This window comes from Phyllobates terribilis, unplaced genomic scaffold (assembly GCF_046119375.1).
Source record: "Phyllobates terribilis strain yellow unplaced genomic scaffold, ASM4611937v1 Scaffold_8__6_contigs__length_399053987, whole genome shotgun sequence".
In the NCBI taxonomy this organism is placed as follows: domain Eukaryota; kingdom Metazoa; phylum Chordata; class Amphibia; order Anura; family Dendrobatidae; genus Phyllobates; species Phyllobates terribilis.
Genome location: NW_027362768.1, coordinates 293,906,057 through 293,923,726, shown reverse-complemented (window position 1 = coordinate 293,923,726; position 17,670 = coordinate 293,906,057). Strand labels below are relative to the sequence as shown.

The 17,670-nt window shown below is 48.5% G+C and overlaps 1 protein-coding gene and 1 pseudogene across 4 annotated transcripts in view; one reads left to right on the top strand and one right to left on the bottom strand.

Moving 5' to 3' along the window:
• LOC141157324 (ankyrin repeat domain-containing protein 54-like) overlaps nucleotides 1-17,670 on the top strand; it is a 436,436-nt gene that overhangs the window by 19,126 nt on the left and 399,640 nt on the right. The gene's annotated exons all lie outside the window — the stretch shown is intronic.
• LOC141156624 (eukaryotic translation initiation factor 3 subunit L-like) overlaps nucleotides 10,956-17,670 on the bottom strand; it is a 41,390-nt pseudogene continuing 34,675 nt past the window's right edge.

Sequence of the window (17,670 nt, the reverse complement as noted above, 5' to 3'; positions counted from 1 at the left end):
GCCACATAGTTTGACTCCCTGGGCACGGACCGGGTCACCGCCACGAGACTACTACCCCCAACAGGCCCGGCTCCGGGTAGTCCCCGCGTGCGCAACGCTACACCAAGTAGGCCCAGGGGCGCGTCAGCTTTTGGCGTAGTCGGCAGGATTTCGTGCCCGCAACCACCGGGTACTGCGTGCCTGAAAAAGACTGTTCAAACTTACCAGTGGTGAAGATTCCCGCCATCCGTGGAGGTTTCCCGCCATCCGGCGCCATCTTCTACCTTCTTCCCGCCATCCGCGAAGTTTTCCCGCCATCCGGCGCCATCTTCTGCCTTCTTCCCGCCATCCGTGGAGTTTTCCCGCCGTTGGACGCCATCTTGAAGACGCCGCGCGGGAAGAAGAGGGGCGTGGACTCCGAAAGCGCGCGAGAACTGAAGCCCCGCCTCACGTCCGGACGTTGCGTAAGGTCCTGGAAGGAGCCCAGCAGACGCCGACGTCACAGGAGCGCGACGGAAGGTCCTCAACCCTGACGATCCACTGCGGAGCCACGGCCTACGGAAGAGGATCATCGCAAGGTAGGCCACGGTCCACTAAGGGGGGAGGAAGATGTCGGATACGGAGGAGAGCTTCACTGCCTCAACCCCCGCCAGCGCCACCGCTGCTGCAGTCATGCCTTTCACCATGCCCTATTTCCCAGGAGCAGCCTGGCTACCCCAGTACTCAGGGGAGTCACATACCCTGAATGACTTTAAAGAAAAGCTGGATAGCCTCTTCCAGGTGTACCCCCTCACAGAAGAGCAAAAAGTGAGCATCCTGGTGGCCCAACTAACCGGGGCAGCCCAAAGGGAGGTAAAGTCCTGGCCACCTGGGAGGAGGACTGTCGCAGGGATACTAACCCGGCTGAGGGACACCTTTGATACCCGCACCTCAGCCGAGATTAAGCTTAGATTCTATGGGTGCAAGCAGCGAGCACATGAGAATATAAGGGACTATGCACTAAACCTACAAGAGGCCCTGAGAGCCATTAAGCAGACCGACCCTGACAGCGTGGGAAAAGAGGACAGGCTGTTGACCGAGCAATTTATAGAGGGACTATATTGCAATGTCCACCGAACCCAGTTGCGGGCCATAGCCTTACAGGATCCTCATCTGGACTTTGCACAGTTCAAGGACAGAGCCATCCGGGTGCTCCGAGAACCGGCACCGGGTGGCGTTGTGACCCACAGGCGCCCTACTACCGCTTACCACCAGGAGGCGGCGCCCTTGTCGGCAGGGCCTGTGGGGGCTGATGCGCAGGCTTTGAACAATGACCCGGCTCCGGACCAGCACCATCAGGTCCAAGAGCTAGCTAAAAGCGTTGCTGCGCTAACCCGAACTGTGCAGTCTTTACAGGTTTCCACTTCAGGGAAGATCCAGCTGGCATCCGGACCGGAGGACATCCCGTGGCGTCGACCAAGGAGGACCCCACCGGCCAGAGGAAGACCCAGCGACCGATACAACGAGGACGGACAACCCATCTGCCGCCGCTGCAATCAACCCGGACATATGGCAAGGTACTGTCCTTTAAACTGGCACAACCTGGGGTAGAGGGCCAACCCCCAGGAAAAAGATCACCAGGCCCATCGAACTGGCGCGACAAATATGTGGGAGGACGTCCAGTCTTGCCTGTGGTACTGGATGGCATCCCTATGAGTGCCCTACTGGACACCGGGTCACAGGTCACCACCATCCCGTACGTGCTCTTCAAGCAGTACTGGAATGACTCGGATATAACCCGCTATCCAGATGACGACTTGAGTATCATCGCCAGTAATGGTCAGCCCGTGCCACAGATCGGATTTAAAGAAATGACCATTAAAATCGGTAGAGTCGAACTGGCAGCACAGGGACTGATCATTGTAGACATTGACAAGCGCGAGAGTCACCCAAAGATAACTCTAGGAACTAATGTGATTGAAAATTGTCTTGCAGAGGTGATTTTCATTTTACAGCAGGTTGCCAAGAACGCCAGCTCCGGCCAGCAGCGAGTGCTCCAGAAAGAGATCCGGGCACTGATGCGACGGCAACAGGTGGAACTCTCCGGTGGTGAGATTGGTAGCGTAAGAATGTGTGACCCTTTCCCTATTGCCATGCCCCCGAAAAGTGAAATGATGATTTGGTGCCGGGCAGCTATTGGTCTAAGAGGTAGAGACTACCAAGCAATGGTAGAACCCGTCTACTCAGACAGTAGGCCCACCATTTTGACAGCACGGGGGGTAGTTGATGTACGCCATGGGAGGGTGCCCGTTCGTATAATAAATATCGGGAAAAGGGAAGTATACCTGCCCCGGTATGCTACGCTAGCCAAATTATATACTATCAACCAAAATTCTATACAGTCTGTGGAACCCTTGCCTCCATCTCACCCGGAGGAAGGTAACGGCTCTACGAAAATAATGGAGGATTGGTGTCAGCAACTACATTTGGGTACTGACTCCACTCCCTCCCACCAGAAACAGGGAGTCTACCGGGTGGTTCGAGAGTACGAGAGAGTGTTTAGTAAACACCCGTTAGACTTCGGGCGAGTCAAGAGGGTAGAACACCACATCCCCACGGGAGACCATCCTCCCATAAAAGAGAGGTATCGACCCGTACCCCCTGCACACTACCAACACGCCAAGGGGATGCTTAGAGACATGAAGGAGGCTGGGGTAATCAGGGATAGCTGTAGCCCCTGGGCAGCTCCACTAGTCTTAGTCAAAAAGAAAGACAACACCATGAGGATGTGTGTAGATTACCGGAAAATCAACCGTATCACACACAAGGATGCGTACCCCTTACCAAGGATAGAGGAGTCTTTGGCTGCTTTAAGATCTGCTAACTTCTTCTCTACCTTGGATCTCACTAGTGGGTACTGGCAGGTTCCTGTAGCAGAGGCGGACCGGGAGAAGACCGCATTCACCACCCCGATGGGACTTAGCGAGTTTACCTGCATGCCGTTCGGACTCTGCAACGCACCAGGAACCTTCCAACGATTAATGGAGTGCTGTCTGGGCCACAGAAACTTCGAGATGGTCCTGCTGTACCTGGACGATGTCATCGTATATTCCAAGACGTATGAGGACCACCTGAAACACCTGGCGGAAGTGTTCGAAGCCCTGGCAAGCTATGGCCTAAAGGTGAAACCCTCCAAGTGTCACCTCCTGAAACCAAAGGTGCAGTACCTGGGACACGTGGTGAGCGCTGATGGAGTGGCTCCCGACCCTGATAAGATCACCGCAATTAAGGAATGGCCAAGTCCCTCCAGTGTAAAGGAAGTGCGGCAGTTCCTCGGGTTGGTAGGCTATTACCGCAGATTCATCCCCGGTTTCACCAAAAAGGCAGCTCCTATGCAGGACCTCCTGATAGGCCAGTCCCGGAAGGCCAAGAACCAGAAGCCACCCTTCAGATGGGAGAAGTTAGAAGAAGAGTCCTTCCGCCAGCTGAAGATGGCCCTCACGGGGGATGAAATCCTGGCGTACCCTGATTACAGCCAGCCCTTTATCCTCTACACTGACGCAAGTAACATCGGGCTAGGAGCCGTGCTGTCCCAGATCCAGCAGGGGAAAGAACGAGTAATCGCTTACGCCAGCCGAAAACTGCGACCCACCGAGAGAAACCCTGAGAATTACAGCTCATTTAAGCTAGAGTTCCTGGCAGTGGTGTGGGCAGTCACCGAACACTTTAAGCACTACCTCGCTTCTTCCCGGTTCACCGTATACACGGATAACAACCCGTTGACACACCTGGACACGGCAAGACTCGGTGCCCTAGAGCAGAGATGGATGGCCCGTCTGTCCAACTACGAGTTCACAATCAAATACCGGGCAGGACGCTCCAATACCAACGCGGACGCCCTGTCCAGGATGCCAAACCTACCGGACGTAGGAGAAGATCCAGAGGGACTGGAAGAAGTCGAACTCCCCGCGTTCCACCGTCATGGGACTATCCAGTATTCCCATCGGGTAAGGAGTAAGCAAGCCGCTACGTTTAACCCCTTGCCTCACTACAACTGGGAGGAAACGCACTGACAGTGACCCTGCCGTCCGACTGGTGAAGGAGATGCTGACTCGGCCAGAGGCTCGCCTTGACCCAGACGCTCCGGAGGAAGCCAAGCAACTGTGGGCTGAGAAGAGTTGACTGTTCCTTTATAAGGGGAAGTTGTGCCGCCGAATGGTTAACTCCTGGACGCATGAACTAATCTGGCAAGTAGTGGTGCCACGAACAGACGCAGCCGTGGTGATGGAGGCATACCACGACGGGGCTGGACACTTCGGATGGAAGAAGCTGGAGTTCCTGCTGCGCGGGCGGTTCCACTGGGTAGGCATGAGGGGAACCATCGAGAGGTGGTGCAGAGACTGTGGCCCGTGCAACCTAAGAAGGAAGGACCGTGCCAGCCAGAAGACTCCCCTGCAGTCCATCGTCACCCGGCAGCCGTTGGAACTGGTAGCCTTGGATCATGTAAAACTGACCCCAAGCAGAAGTGGCTACGTCTACGCACTAACCATCGTGGATCACTACTCCCGGTTCTTGGTTGTCGTCCCCGTCAAGGACTTAACCGCTCGAACAGCAGCTAGAGCCTTCCAGCAGCATTTCTGCCGTCCACACGGGTACCCGGACCGAGTGTTGACAGACCAGGGACCTGCCTTTGAAGCTGAGGTCTTCCAAGAATTCTGCACTCTGTATGTCTGCTGGAAGATAAGGACGACACCCTATCATCCGCAAACTAATGGACTTTGTGAGAAAATGAACCAGGTGGTGATAGATCTTCTGAAAACATTGCCCCTGGAAGAACGCAGTCTGTGGCCTGAGAGGCTGCCCGACCTAGTGGACCTATACAACCACATCCCGGTAGGTTCCACCAACTGTACCCCGGCTTACCTGATGAGGGCAAGACCTGGTAAGCTACCTGTTGACCTGGAGATGGGAGTCCTGACACCCGAGGACACTTCACCAGAAGCAGACTGGGACACAGAGAGGCAGCAGCAGTACCGGAAAGTACAGGAGAGCGTGGAGCGAAGTCTCTGTCAAGCTAGGGAAAGACAAGAGAAAACTTACAACCAGTATGCTCCCGCTGTTCCCCTGGTACCCGGAGAGCAGGTCTTGAAGAGGAAAAGGCGGCTCCACAAGTTGGACGACCAGTGGGAGAAGGACCCGTACATCGTACTGCCCTCAAGCCACGACAACCCAAAGGTCTGTACCATCAGTAAAGACGGAGGGGAAACCACAACCATTGTATCCCGGGATCACCTGAAGAAGTGTCCCGAACAGCTACGGAACCCTGAAGAGGAACAAGAAGACCCTCGACCCGTAGAGGAAAGGGAAGATATGGTTAGTACTGTGCTCGGAGACTTCCCTCGGTCTTGGACTCAAGTCAATGGCGCAGTTGTGGTACCCGTACTCACCTTCCTCCAACCAGCATCCCAAGCACCTACGGAGCAACAGGTAGAGCTGGAAGAACAGCCGGTCCAGGAGGCAGAAGACCCCACACCAGCAGACCAGGAGGATCAACCCTCTGCTTATAGTGAACCTGCCATGCCTCTAGTGAGCCAAAGGGCCCATGGACAGCTGCCCAGTTTACCCTTGACAGTTCCTACACCCTGTAGTTCGGGGCTAGACAGTCAGCTCCGTAGGTCCACTAGGGCCACTAGAGGCCAGTTACCCGCACGTTGGAGGATTTGAAGTGTATAAGTTGTTTTATTTATGGTTACCTGTTTTTCTTGTTACTTGTAAATAATTATGTGTTTCTAGTTATTTTTAGGAGTCCTTGGTGGATTTACCGGGAATCCTTGTACAATTGGTTGGAGCGTAACCTAAGAATGGACTAAAGACTGTTAAGGACTCGGGGCAGGACAGACCCCTACCTGGTTACGTCTCCCTGTTTTGGTGAAATGGACACCTTGCTTTTCTTCAAAACTGCACCCGGTTGCGGACACGCCGTAACCATCTTTATGTGTTTTTCTTATTGTATTATTATTGTTTATACCTTGTTATGTTTTTCTAAAAATATGTTTAGTCCCGGAGTACTAAATTTCACTACGGGGGAATGTGGCACCCCAGGGGTCTGGTTTCCACAGTAACAGCAATGTTATGTCTGAGAGCAGGTGGGAGGTCTCTTGGTCAGGGATCCTATGCATGCCACGCCTCCTGCCCAGTCCTGGGAGGGGAAGAACTTCCCCTATATAAACCTAGGGCTGAGGCAGGGTTAGTGAGTAGAGAAGAAGTAGAGACAGAGAAGCAGATATAGGAAAAGAACATCAGGAGCTCTGTGGGAGCAGTGCTACAAGGAGTCAGGGGCTGGCAGCTGCAGAGCTCGCCCTGACTGAGAAGTTACCACCGGACCCGGAGTCCGAGGCTGTGGGGACTAATCCTTACCCAGCAGCAGAAACCGACCGGCAGGGGATTTCAGGTCCTCTGGCCAAGAAACCCGAAGGCACGGTCACACGCGTGGGACCAGCACCGCCGTCGTGGAGCGGAAGCCACTAGAAGGCCCCGAGTCACCGGCCATACGGGTGAGCACCACACGGTACACTCAGGGACGTGGGCTACTTTTACCCGCCTCTAGCAAGGTAGCCAGAAGAGTACAATTAGTTGGGGAGGCCTACAACTCCGCCTGGCCAGGGGAGATCCCATCTGCTCAAGGACTGACCAGGCCCCAATCGCTAGCCAGTACTCCGGGAGGGTCTATCTTTGTCACCAGTAAAGACCCTGAACTACACCGCATCGTCTCTGAGTGGTTCCTACTACCCCCATCATCCACGTCGGCTGCCCTGAGGCCATACCCCTCCCGTTGGGGGTTATACCATCCACGCTGCACCATCCTTCCACCGGCCTCAGCGGTCTGCCCTGCAGCGGCAGCTCCATAGCTGCATTCAACGGGTGGCGTAGTCGTCCTACATCTACTGCTACTACTCAGCCACACAGTTTGACTCCCTGGGCACGGACCGGGTCACCGCCACGAGACTACTACCCCCAACAGGCCCGGCTCCGGGTAGTCCCCGCGTGCGCAACGCTACACCAAGTAGGCCCAGGGGCGCGTCACTTACTCCTAGTAGACAATAGAGCTCTCAATAGATGTATATCTGCGGAGGTTGGAACGATTACTTGGTCTGACCACGCACCGATCTACCCGTGTACATCTTGCGCACCAATTCAACCCAACACCACACTGGCGACTAAACACCTCTTTATTATTGAATGACTCTATAATGACAAAAGCAACAGCAGAATTGACATCTTATTTTGAATTAAATGACAATGGCACAGTTTCCAACGAGACTTTATGGACAGCGCACAAAGCGGTGATACTGGGAGTCTTCTTACAACAAGCGTCACAATTGAAAAGAAAGAGGAAGCAACATAGTAATGACCTCCTGACTGAGTTGAAAAAGCTAGAAATATTAAATAAAACCTCCCCCTCACCGGCTACCACTGAGGCCATATATCAGCTCAGATTTAAACTGCGCTCTGATATGCTGGCAGTATATGAATATAACCTCCGCAAGTTCCAACTTAGTCACTATGCCATGGGAGATAGGCCGGGAGCCGTTTTGGCCAGGCGGGTCAAGAAAAGGGCTGCAAAATCCAGAATAGATCATCTACGGGACTCGAAAGGGTTGATAGCCAGAAGTCCGAAGGACATAGCTACAGTCTTTGCTGCATACTATAGATCTTTATATAACCTAAAAGATGATGTTGATACCCCACAGCCACAACAGATATTGATCAATATTTGAGTGATTTGAAGCTCCCGAAGGTTTCCCGGGAACAGTTACAAATATTGAATGCCCCCTTCACAGAAGTAGAACTGAAAGATGTTATTAATTCATCCAAATGTCACAAGACCCCTGGCCCAGACGGCATGGCTAATGAGTACTATCGTGGTTTCCAAAAAATTCTTACCCCATACCTTATCAGGTTATATAATACCTGGAGAGACTCGGGAAAGGTAGCAGTACCTAATTTGGAGGCTACGATCGTCAAATTGCCTTAGCCTAGAAAGACCCCCGATTCTCCAGGTAATTTTAGACCAATAGCACTTTTGAATAGTGATGTAAAGATCTTTACCAAGCTCTTTGGCTGTTAGACTAAATCGTGTCGTTCCTTCCCTGATATCCTCGGATCAAGTTGGTTTTGTAGCTGGTAGGGAAGCTAAAGATTGTACGAGGAGGATGTTGGATCTGATCAGATCAGAGTGGCAGAGTTGAGCGACCTCCCCAGTGCACTCCTGTCGCTAGATGCTGAGAAAGCGTTTGATAGGGTGCACTGGGGATACCTTAAAAGTGTTTTGCTTAAATTTGGACTAAAAGGACCTATTCTGTCTGCTATTAACGCATTGTACTCCACTCCTTCCGCTAAGGTTTTGACGTCTGGTTTCCTCTCTGAATCCTTCCCCATAACAAATGGGACATGGCAGGGCTGCCCCTTATCTCCAGTCATATTTGCTTTATGTATGGAGCCCTTGGCTGAAAAGATTAGAAATAACTCAGAGATTTCGGGCATCTCGGTGGGGGGGGGTCCTCCCACAAAATCGGTCTTTATGCAGACGATGTGGTTATCCCGTGCACTGATCTGGACAGGTCCTTCTCTGCCATTATGTCTGATCTCAAAACGTTTACGAACATCTCGTATTATAAACTGAATGTAGCTAAGATGGTTGTCCTGACGATTTTTGTTCCGTTGTCACTTAGGCAAAGACTGGAAGGGGCATACCCTTTTCAGTGGGCGCAGGAAGGAATGACGTATTTGAGTATCAGCTTAACCCTTTCAAAACAATTAGTGGAAGTAAATTTTACTAGACTGATAAATACGGTGTGGGAGGAGCTGGCGGTATTACAAAACGTTGTTGCATCGTGGATAGCCAGGATAAATATTTTTAAAGTGAAGGTCCTTCCAAAAATGTTATACTATTTTAGGTGTATCCCAATTAAAATCCCTTCTAAAATCATAAATACCCTTCAAAGACTGGCTAATAATTACGTTTGGGACAATAGGAGACCGAGGGTGTCTGGTAGACTTTTGTATTATCCATATGACATGGGAGGGATGGGCATGCCCAATCTCATAGCCTACTATACAGCGGCGGTCTTGACGGGAATCAGGGACTGGTGGAACATGGACAGTGGCCACAAATGGTTGCAAATAGAGTACTTACTTGCCCGAAACCATTCTACCAGATTGATATTGGAGACAGAAGTAGTGAAGCGAAGCACTATGGTCGCCGTGTTACCAACATCGGAGGCTACTATGCATTGTTGGAGGAATTTGGCATCCAAACTGCTGTTACTCCCCAGGACTGAGATCTCTTTACGAGCTCTAGAATATCATATTCCATATATTAACCTTCAACGTTGGGTGACAGCTGGAGTTCAATCGCTAGCAGACCTGTTGGAGGACAATGTAATAATTCCTTTTGATAAACTAGTTATGAGATTCCCGGACCTACGGCCCTTGTTTTACCAGTATTGCCAAATAAGGCATTTACTTCACTCTACACAGACATCCCCCTTTTTTATTCTACCTAAGGATAAAAGAGCTATGGGTTATTTTCTCCACTCTAAGACCGGTTCTAAGGGGGTTTCTATACTTTATAGGGCTCTAAACGACCCAGATCTGGACGATAAATTGACGTATATGACTCGTTGGGAACGGGATCTAAGAATTTCGACGGACCCTCAGGACTGACGGGATGGTTTGGATGAGGTCCAGCGAGTTTCGTCGTGTTTAAACCACCTAGAGCAGCTTAAAAAGACGCACATGAGGTGGTACTACTACCCGGCACAGATGGTACACTTCGGGTCTGAATCATCATCTTTATGTTGGAGAGGATGCAATGTGGAAGGCTCGTTGGGCCACATGTGATGGTTTTGTCCAAAACTTCAATCACTATGGGGGGCATTGGATAATTTGATATGGGATGTACTGGGGACTCACCTGGAGATAACACCTAGTATGGGAATACTTCATATAGGATTAATGGATGTCCCCTGGGAAATTAGAGGAATTTTGTCACATATTCTGATCGCAGTTAGATCAGCTATCGCGGCTAAATGGAAAGGAATGGGCATCCCTACGGTGGGGGAGATAGTGACCAGACTAATCACGAACTGTCAATATGAAAGGGCTCTGGCACACACACTCAAGGCAAAGAAGAAAACTGATAAAATATGGGAACCTTGGATAAACAGCCCATTGTTTATACATGGGAACGTTGAGGAAGCGGGATATTTTGTGCGCCGTTCTGAGTTTGGGTGACGCGCGGGACGATTCTGGGCCCCTCTCCCTACCTTGCACCTCCGATCTTGCAATAGAGAAAATATGAGCCATGCGACATTCACAGCTCACAGTGAGCTTGGTGCCTGTAGGCGGGTGTATACTGCGGAGGAGGAGCCATTTTCATTTTTTTGCATAGTGTCAACCTCCTAGCGACAGCAGCATACACCCATGGTCCTGTGTCCCCCAATGAAGCGATAGAGAAATATGAGCCATGCGACATTCACAGCACTTACGGATATAAATTATTTCTCACAACCATCTAATATATGGGGAGTTTAATGTAATTAATCCATTTTTTTTCTTTTATGGATATGTATTTTCCTTTTATTTTATTTTTATACTGTTCATTTTGTACATTTTGTAAGCCCAGAGGTTGGGGCACAGTTTTGGGCATATGTTGGCCCTATAGATTGTATGTTCTGATTTTTGTGCAAAATTCAATAAACACATTGTTTAAAAAAAAAAAAGGATTAGATTACCTAAGATTAGCGTGCCTACACAAACTACGTGGTGCAGAAAACATGGCTAAAGGCAGAAAAACATTTACTCTGTAAACTGGTTTTGAAAGTTTTTAGATTTTTTATTAAAACATTTAAGTTCACTTGATAGCGCCAGCAATGTGTGGGGAGATGTAGGTTGACCTTCAGTCCTTATAAATATCTTGTCTACTTGAACTGCTTTCAAGGTTTCTGGCTCATCTTCTGCAAAGTTTTGTCTAGCTGTAAAACAGAAATCTAAGTTTCAGTCACATAGTACAGACGTACTGAAGAGGCTTTAGAGGCCTCACCTGCACTCTTTAACGTGCATTAAACTAGTCCAATATGGCATTCTTGTCTAAGTTTTTGGATCTGTGCATATCTCTAGTAAAAAATCCTTAATGAACCTTGGCAGTAAATGAAAAAGTACAATGATATAATTTCCAATTATTAGACTCCAATAATATACTATACACATGTGCACCTGAAACCAGAAGAGCTTAAATCTCCGAATACAGCTACATAACAATTAACCTATTAATCATAAGATTAAAGGGAACCTGTCAGGTCAGATAACGCTATTAACCTGCAATAGCTTTATGAGGGTGCCCGGCAGCAGTACTGAAAATGCAGCACCCAGGAGAAAATTAACTTTATTTCTCCCGGGAGCAGCCGGCTTTCAGTCATACCAGCTTGCTAGCATGGCTTCAGTTACCTCTCACAGCACTGTGAACCTGTCACCACGACGCAGCATTTTGACTGACAGCTGTCACTGATGAATCGCAGAGCCTGCTGTCAGTCAGTGCCGGTCCATGCTTACAGCTGCTGCTCTCAGTGCTGTGAGCAGGGACTGTAATTGCTCCAGGCTTGACGGAAAGCCAGCAGCTCCATGGAGAAATAAAGTTCATTTTCTCCCGAGTGCAGCACTTTCAGTACAACGGCTGGGCACCTTCATAACGCTATTAACCTGCAGATTAAACCTATATCTGCAGGTTAATAGAAGTATCATACTTGACAGGTTACCTTTAAAAAGAACGCTAAATCTAAAGAAAGCATGGTCACAGGAGTCAAATTTAGAGCTTTTTTTTTTCTTTGATTTAAAGGGGTAATCTTGTTCGGCTCACTTCCGTATCGGTAGGTGAGCAGATATCTGACTGGCGTGCCTGAGCGGCAGGTATTGGGCACCTGTCCCATTCTAACTAATAACCTTATGTGGACTACCTGTATGTCCATTCTAGTGAAATAATTCCAGTTGGCATCAGAGATGAATTTCAGCTTGTGCAGGCAAGTGAGGAGAGGAGAACGATATCAGCCACAGATGCCCACAAGCTGTAAGATATCTGAAGGTGTGACATCAACGGCCCCACTCGCCTCCAGATACAGCAGTGAGCGGAACCGCCTTACTGCTTTACAGCGCTAGAACATGAGCCCTTATAATTATAGCAAACCCTCACCTCTTCAAACTTGTGTATCTGTCGTATAAAGAAGTCTCAGTAGCGTCAGGCGACTTTGGTATCTGCAATGTGAATCATGTCCTAAAGGAGAATGGAATCAAAATAAATTGAAGAAGGTCAGTTACACATAATATAGGAACGACAACAACTATGCGGATAAGACAAAAACCAGAATGCCATCCAATGTATTATTAAATGTGTAAAACTTGGATAATCACACAGCTGAATACTGTACCTTATCTATGTAGAAGTCCACTTCTGATGCGGACTGAAATTCTCCCTCCAGTGCAGAAATGCCGCTAGTCCACACGAGGTTCTTCATCTTATGCTTGAAAACGAGAAGCTGAATGCGAAATTCCTGTTCTGGTAAATCCAAGAATCCTGCCAGCTTGGCCACGGGCATAGTGGTATATAACTTCAGGAAACTGGGAGGGAAAAAAAACAGCAAACATGGTGAAAACTCAATTATGTGAGGTCTCTGGACATCTTTCTACCCCAACATTCTCCGCTCGAAGGAATGTCCCCAGGACGACATATGATCAAGCACTTTGCCGTTTAGGTCTTGCTGACTCTTGCTTTGTAAAAAATAAACAATCTATATTATTGTGCCTGCGTATGATCCTGCATTGGTACAACATGGGCTCATTGGATACTATAAGCAGGACATTCAGGATAATTCAGCATACTGCTGCGTGCAGAGGCGCGATGTGGCATCTTACACCAGTTCCAGAATGGAGACGCACCTGCGGATGGTGGACAGCTGTGCCTGCTGCTGGACTTCATCCAGAAAGACTTTAAGTTGCTGAAGATAAGGTTCTTTGTGAGAGTTGGGGTGAACATTATCATAGTTAGGGACCACTGGTGACAGGAACTTGGGGCAGGCGTAATTAAAGAGCTCTTCATAAATCTGTGCATCGCTGATGAGTAGAAGAAAATTTACACGTGGTCAGAGATTACAAAAACGCAGAATATTTACTTGTATTACATACCCAAATGTTGTAGATCATCCAAACCCTCGGACACATTTCTATCTGAAATGTGTACTGAGCCATCTACTCTAATCACAAGTTTAATGGCGTTTTTCACTTATAGGAAATTCCAAGGGGGAACTGGAAAAGGTTTCCCCAGAAGAAAGCTGTAATTTTTATTTTAAAATTTTATAAATGAAAACCAAACTGTATGGACAAAAGTATGAAATACAGGTTTATCATTTAGCCTTTACTAACATGTCTTGGAGAAAACTTGGCACTCAGGTAATTGATGACAGAAGATAATTTTATTGTGTGCAGGCAATCCAAAATAAAGAAGGTCATTGCATGGCCTAGACGTCATCAGTTAGATTGCTGTGTGTATAACGACACAGGTCACAGCAAACGCTCTGGTTGAGCAGAGAACGCTGCGGTGGTGAGTGGCCAGGAAAACGTTACCTGACTGACTACACTGATTCAGCTGTAACATTGGTAAAAGAGGGATAACGTTATAAAGTTGTTTTTCAGGGGTCGGCCTTGGGCCCTTCATTCCAGTGAAGAGAAATAATAATACTTCAGCATACCACAGCATTTTGTATGATTGTAGCTCCTTGTGTTAACAGTTTGGGGGGGTTGGCCCTTTTCTGTTCCTAATGACTGTGCCCAGTGCAGAAAGCAATGTCCATAAAAGCATGGTTGGGAGAGTTTGGTGTGAAATAAATTAACTGGACTGCACAGAGCCCCGACCTCAAATACATAGAACACCTCTGGGATGATGTAGAAAGGAGATTGAGATTCAGGCCCTCTCGCCAGCATAAGTATCTGATCTTACAAATGCTTTTCTGGATGAATGAGCAAAAATTCACACAGAAATACCGGCTAAATATTGCAGTAAGCCTTCCCAGAAGAGTGGAGCCGTTATAGCTGCAAAGTAGGAACAAATCCATATTAAATCAAACCAAGTAGGATCCCGGCACTTACATGTGAAATAATTAGTCTTAACAATAAACGGCTAATTTTTTTTCTCAATTGAAAAAAGCCCAGAAGGGGCTAATGACTTGTATGTTGAGACAACAATAAATGGCTAATTATTTCACATGTGAGTGCCGGGATCCTACTTGGTTTGATATGCATTTCCTTGACCAGAGGAAGAACCATATGGAGTGCCGACCAGCCTGCCTTTTCCTTGTAACTCCACATTAATACTGCAAGGTGGCTAACGGACACATAGTACTAAGAGGCTTGTTGGGTGCATCTGGGGCAGGTTTTACGGGCAGCCTGAGAGACGGGTGGGTCTGGCTGCCCACATACCCCACCTCTGGGTGTGCTTCACATAATAAAATAGAGTCTGTTTGACAAGTGGTCTGTGTCTGGAACTGAGAAGACCTCCTGTGTGATGTCTCCAGTCTGAGCCGGTATACTGGATGCTATCCAGCCTGTGTGTCCTGGACTGTCTCTAAAGTGACTGTGTTGGAACAGTTTACTTTGTTTTGCCTGCACTGAAAGGCCGTTTATTTTCCTTTACTTGTGGCATGGGTTATGAAGCACCAATAATCCAGCCTGGACATTTAAATGGAAAATGTTTCCATTTATACATGTCAAGCGCTTATCCCAGTACCACGTCACTAGGGGGGTGGCGGAATAAACCTACCTTCATTTACACTAATGCAAAACCTAGGTCAAGCCCAGCAACCACCATGTATTTTTTCTCTGCCCTATTCCATGCTTATCTAGGAGCTATAAGAGAGAAAATGCCAAATTGCCCATGACCTTTTTATTCTAGCTTTAGATGGGAGCCCTAGTGATATGCCATATTTATGGTTAGAAAACTGAGGCCCTGCTGTACCTGTCCATATAGAGGGCTTTTTATAGATGCGTAATATTCTGCAACCCCAAAAAATAATTGAGCAAATATTTCCAAATTGCAATGCAAAAGAGAGGAAAATATATATATATTTTTTTTAGCTATTTGGAATCAGAATCAATAATACAGAGACTCCAATAGATTTAAGGAGAACAGACGCCCACCATATAAAACACGGTCATGCAGCTTAAGACTTCCTTACCCTTTCTGCATACGTAACATTTTGTCCCCATATTTCTCTCTCAGCTGAGTGTGAATACTCTCATCAATGCGCATGGGGTACATGGTGAGGGCGATGGCCAGCAGTGCATGCATCTGCTCATTCTGCTTGTTAATCTGTGCAGAAGGAATACAAGGTTTGTAAATCCAGCGATCATTTATAATGTGATAATAAAAATATAAGAGATGGCAGAACACATAAGGGGCTTACCATTTCATACTTGTATGTGGTTCTCTGGAACATACTCTTGGTTCTCTGGATATATAGCAAGATGTTAGCGAACACACGAATGGCATCCTGATATCTTCGCGTCATAAGGTAGGCAAAGCCAACATAATAGTACGTGGTCACCTGACACTCCGGCACTCGGGAGCACATACTCTGCAAGCAGAAGATCAGACATACACTATATTTCCAGAACAACTGAACAGTAGTAAGAAATTATTACATGGTTGAGAGTACAGATAACAGAAATCTAAGTTCGAGCAAGACCTGCAGTAGTTCTCTGATCCATGTGATGAACCTGTAGCCGCCATCTTGGTAATGATAAATCATATCCAGGGATGGCCACACTTCAGCAGCCCCCACCCTTGGGACCTTCTGTTAAAACGTCAACTAGATAGTTTCCCCCCATCCAGGCTCCTGTAAGATAAGAAGCCTACTTAACACTTGAATGCTAGGAGCTTCAAAGACTTCGAGAGGAAACACAGCCAGCAGGGGGGGGTGCTTCGTCTATCTGTACCTGACCATTTGTCCCATAGGACTAGTTTCTTTGTCTGTCACAAGCATGGAGGCATAAGATATAGAAACATGAATAGTACACGCATGTTGCGTGGGATGGGCCAATAAAAAAATATCACGGCGTCCCGGAGCCATTGCGCACACAAGCCTCCGCGGTAGACGTTTGTACGTGCTCTGGAAGCCAAGATATAGCGCGGAGCCATTCCTGAGGACCGTATGGTATCATAATTGATATCAAAAGGTCGGTTACGGCGGCCCGAATCCATGGGAACCCCTGGGGGTATCATGAGACCATCCCAGAAGAAGTTATTGGGTTCCATAGAATTTGGGCTTCTGATCGAAGTTAGACCTGAGGGTGGAGACTGAGCCAGCTGACCTCACCAGCAGTGGGCGGGACGGGGCAGGTAAGATAGCAGGACAGACAAGAGACAAGTCAGTCTTGACCCAAGAGTGGGGTGCTGAACATCTGAGCACCAGCTGAGGCCACCAAGGGGAGGAGCAGTTTGACCATGCGGTGGTAGGCCTCAGCCTGTAACAAAGAACCGTGCCTGCGATCGCAGAATCCTCTCCCTGCGTCACAAGAACATCAAGAAACCGGTAACTGATATGCTGTGGTGATTCTGTGTGTTGTATTCCATTGTTGTATAGTTTAGCCTGACCTTATACCTGTGTATATTTAGTTGTATATCGTGTATCTAGTGTATTATTATAATCAATTACCTCAAGTAATTGTGGGCCTGCCTTTTATTCTGCATAACGAACGCACGTCCGTGTGAGCTCGGCTCAAGCCAAAAACGCTACCCAGGGTTGGTTCCTGACCCGATATAGGCCCATTCACGGACTGGGCGTATATCTAAAATAGGGACTGGTGGCAGCATACCAACTGGGGATTGGGGAAGGCTGGTAGTGACGGTCGGAGGTTCAGATATATATATTCCTGGCGCGGCCAAGGAAGATATATATACCGCCCTCACTACAGAGGGCCCCGATACCCAGTAGGTTACAGGACAGTCTCCCTAGCGAACGCTTATCCTAGGTGCAGTTCCTTGACTGACCTGAGGCTAAGAGGGCGCTAGCGAGTTGTGCTGTGTAGTGACGTTACGGTTTAGTGACGTTGAAGGGATAACACACTACCGTGTTCCCTGCGCTGGTTGCAGCTACCTGGCACTACTTTCTCTAGGTGCAGTACCTTGACTGACCTGAGAGGTAAGGGGGCGCCAGAGAGCTGCACCCACCGGCCGGCTTTCATAACATTGGTGGCAGAGCGGTGGGATTGCAGAATAATAGTGTTGTGGGACCCCTACTCCCAGGCACTAAAGACTGCCAGTGGTAACTTCCACTGCTGGAGTCTTAAGGTCAGCCCAACGTTAGACGGTCAGGCTAAAAGTATAACAAGGTGTGTGCAAACTCAGGGTTGCAGCGGTGTCGGTTACCAAGATGGCAGACGGCACCAGGAGCAAGACCCTGCAAGAGGCTAATGCTACGGTCCGTGTGGCAGGAGGGGAGGACATTGTTACTCATGGCGAGGAGGAGTCCAGCCCGGGCACCTCAGGGAGCCAGTCCCCAGTATACGGTCCCGCAGTGGGCTGCCCACCACCTACCCAGCCCAGCCTGTCCAGATCACAAGCCCTTTTACAAGCGGCTATGGCAAGTCTCCAGTCTCATGGCGATG